A 4487-nucleotide genomic window follows, 5' to 3' on the forward strand; every position below is an offset into this window, starting at 1 on the left:
TTATAGTAACTTAAGGAAAGATCAAGCAAGGTATGTTGGCTAAACTTTTCTTTTAGAATCGAATTCCATGATGTCCCAGTAAGTTTCAAGTGTGGTTGGCCCAAGTTCCTAATTTTCATGTTCCGAGTTATTCCTTATAAATTTGACTATTCAGGATAAGCTTGTGTTGAAAGATATATATTAGAAATGTGTACCGAATGCTCCTATCGTATTGTGCTCTCCATCGGGAATGTAGCCTAGTGTGACAAATATGTCGAGATAGTGTGATTTCAAATCATGTTTAAATTACAAGTAGTTATGCCCAATTGTGAAAGAAAACTCAAAGCGCCTAAGACCTGTATTGTTCATATTTATGCTTAAGGCCTTGATGCCAAATGCTCTTATTGATGATCTATAAATATGCTTGAAAGTGAAAGAACTGAGAGTATGGTATAAAATGTGTCCATGGTTATTATAACTAGAGCACTTGAACTGAATTCGTGTCCCAAACGTAAATGACCATGCTCTCCTTTATAAGTAGTTCCAATGTGATTCGAGTTCTTATCTACTCATGAATTGAAATTGTGTATTGCCCTTTTGGAAAAAAGTATTTTAAGAATAAATGGTGTACTGCTTGTTTATGATTTTAACGTGTGTTTCTATTGTTGTTCAGTTTGCCCCATTCTTTGGGAAGAAACCTATGGTGTTTAAAGTTTCCATTACTAATGAATTTGAAGTTAATGTAACAGAATATTCTATATGTTGATGTTGAGATGATGATCCTTGAAAGGAAAGAAATGAAAGTGTGGAATATGAGTCACGACCAACATGCCGAGAATGATATTACAATAGAGGCCACTAGTGTCAATGAAATGAAGAGAAGTGTAAAAGACATTGAAATGAGCTGTAAATTCTTTAAATAATAAATGCCTTGGGAGTATCCTTTAGTCACCGAGGAAGGGTAGGTTGAAATGACCTAACCCTGAAACTACATGTGCCGGTGTAGGCGTGAGTGAGGGGTAAAATCCCCATGTGAGGTGGTGAGAGTTTTCCCCGAATATGGGATGAGATTGATGTGTTGAGATAATTTCCCTTAAATTGGATGAGATGATTGCTAGCAGAATGTGAGGTGACATCGACCCACACGGCATTGTGGTGAGACGACTTAACCGATCATGCTGAGATCGGACGTCATGCCGCGTGGTGGTATTATGAGTGGCCGTCTCAGGGTGAGACGGCTTAGCCGATCGGGCTGAGATCGGACTCCGTGCTAAAAGTACGGTGGTGTATCAGTACTAAAGATATCCCAACTTAAAATATTGAAACTTGCTTGAAATTTACCCTTTCTCCTAATTTGATACTTTAATATTGTTTTAGGCCCTCATTGATTCCATGTTTCTTTCTTATTGTATTGTTACTCGTTCTATTGAGGGGGTGTTTATTTTTTCATACTAGTACTATTTCATATGTACTAATGTCCTATTTGTCGGGGGCGCTGCATCTTTAATAGATGCAGGTGGTTTCGCAATAGGTGACATTGATCAGTGATAGCAATACACCCTCTTCTCAACAGATTTAGTGAGCCCTACTTCATTTCGGGGTCTTCTGTCTTTTGTTCCTCGTGTATTGTGTTTGAGATATAGCCAGGGCCTTGTTGCCGTCACTATCATAGTACTCCTTCGTATCTATTAGAGGCTCCGTAGACACAGTGTGGGTTGCATATTGATGTTGGAAAAGTCAAACTAGCTTTGTTGTATTTGAATCACTTGTTTCACTTCAACTATGAAAATGCATGTATTTTGAGACTTTAAAATAAAGTAACTAATGGTAATGAATTGGTATTGCATACATGATCTCCTCATTGTCTAATTAACGAAAATATATCTTCTCTTTATTCGTGGGTGAGTTTGGGTAGAAGGCAATCTAGCAGGCTTGCTCGGCCGGGTTATCTCGGTTGAGCGTCGGTCACGCTCCCCAAGGTCGGGGCATGACGTCGTATCTTTGAATGATGGATGTTAAATTGCTAAAGGCTTTAACATGAAGAAGATCATGTGTTTAATTGTTTTTATTCAAACGGTTTAGTTTGGCCATGAGCTATGATTTGATAAAAATACATCTTTTGAGGCTACTATGCTATGAATATATTTAGATATATCAAATGTTTTGGGATTTACTAGTGGAAACCACCGAGATTGGTTCGAATTTTGAGTTCGTTATATGGAACTACATGTGCCGGTGTAGGGACACATTCCAAGGCTAAGCTGAGGTCTGTGGGATAAAGTCACCCATTATGAGGGAAAATGATCATTGTTTAAAATAATGAAATTAAGTCGACTTGTACGGCACTACGGGAAGTCGCCCAGACAAGTAGGTTCAAATACTTGTTGCTAGGTTGAGCACCTAGTGGTTGTTTATTATGTCGGTATCAGTATAGTACCCCCGGTGAAAATGTAATAGATATTTTTGTTATGTTTAGGCCTAAGGAGCCGAAAGTGATTTCAATGACTTAATGAAGTTGAAATGGTTTTACATGATTTTATTATAATCATGGATTGATATAAATATTTTAAAAGTTTGTATCATGATTTACATTTTTTTTAGTATTTTTATTAAAATGATAAAGAGCATGAATTAATATAATTGTTATCATTTTATATCAAATTGTTGGCTGGATTAGTTTTATAAAGCCTTGTCCCAAGAACTTGAGTTAGAGAGAGTCAATGACACTTATTGAGTACCATCGTGGTGTACTCAGCCCTCAGGGGTCCCTCTCCAGGGTCCCGCTTACTTTACATATTTCAGGAGAAGGTGTAGTACGTGATGAGCGGATGAGGCTAGGATGACTCTCTTTTCGAGGAGTATAGTGAGGAACCACTTCTATTTCATGGTAGCTGTCATGTTGATTCTTTACTCTCTGTTGGTTGGGGTTGTCCCAAGTATTCATTTTATTCTCATGTCTTAGAGATTCCATAGACTATTAGTATTCTTTTGTGGTTGTAATTGATGATTATTCATAAAGCATGAAATGAAATATGCATTGTTATCCTTATGTATTTTCAATTATTGATGTATTTAAAGATTATATTTCATGTTTGGTTTTAATCGTTTAAAATGATTATGTTTTCAAAAAGGCTTCCATATGCATTTATTAGACATATAAATGAATATTCTAGTATGGATAGGTTCATCCGGATTGGGTAGTGTACCGGGTGCCAATCACGTGGTTTTGGGTCGTAACAAATCATCTTCAGCATGGCCATATTTGCTATAAAATTTGCGTAGTGGGGGCTTCCAGTCGTACAATAATTTCTGTTCAATTAAGTTCCCATTTTCATTCCTAAACCATATCTTCTCTGGCAAAGCAGCATTTACCTCAACATCTATAAGCAACCTGGCATAATTCAATCCAATTTTCTTCTCCATATTTTTATCTGCATTACAGGCCTTCCCACCAGATTACCTATCTTACTCAACCCTTTAGGATTCCAATACTTGAAATCCAACCCTGACATCTTCACCCAAATAGGTAATGTAAGCAATTCCTCTCTTGTAAACTCCATATCTGGTGATCATGCATTCACTATGAAAGGCTTGCTGTCAAAGTGGTTAATCCCACCTTGAATGACTTCGTTCTTCCCAATTTCAGCACCAAATCTATCTAGCACTATACTATTTTTTAGCATAGCAATTTTTTTGATACCATGTTTTGTCCACAGACGTTAAATATAGCCATTTAGCACAGAGAAAGGGGGATGTGCCGCCAGAACATAACATACTACCGCAATTTTTCAGTAGTTAATCTCTGAACTTATGTCCTCAATTTCAATTTCACATACTGTAGACTCACTTTGCTTATTTGGGGATGTATAATCGAGCTTGAATCCTGCATTCGATATTTTTCCAATGTCAAAATTGTCCCAAATTGAACTTTTCTTCTCCGATTCGTCCATTGCTTCGACTTTATCTTCCCGTAAAAGTCTACGACTGTTGTTAGCTCCTTTAACCACATTAGTCCACGATTTCTCATGAACATTCATTGTTTCATTGGTTACTGTTGCTTGAGTTATTGCTTCATTGAGTTCTACTTCTGGTGTTTTCAACCCAGTTTGAATCAGCATTTTACTTCCTCCTTCGCTAATTTCAGCTAGTAAATCTCCTTTCTTAGCTTGATTCAATCCTCTTGATGTTGTAGGTTGGTTCAACGATGCCATTAGAGCCTTCTGGGATGACACACAAGCTCTTTTGCCCATGGCTAGCGCACATTGACAACATGCGCCAAGAGAGAATCATGCCCTAGTCCCCTTTTTTCTTCCAATAAGTTAATTCTTATTTACTTTTTTTATGGTTTCCGAAATGTTATGTGATGATATAATAGTCCACGAGCTGTGTAAGCTACTCCATGCTTTTGTAATAATATTTTTTAAATTATTTTTGTTGTCAAATAATATTTTATCATCTGCAACCTTCTTCCATTATGAATCGATTTGATCTTTTTTAGCCCCAACATA

This window comes from Nicotiana tabacum, chromosome 17 (genome assembly GCF_000715075.1).
Source record: "Nicotiana tabacum cultivar K326 chromosome 17, ASM71507v2, whole genome shotgun sequence".
Classification (NCBI taxonomy): domain Eukaryota; kingdom Viridiplantae; phylum Streptophyta; class Magnoliopsida; order Solanales; family Solanaceae; genus Nicotiana; species Nicotiana tabacum.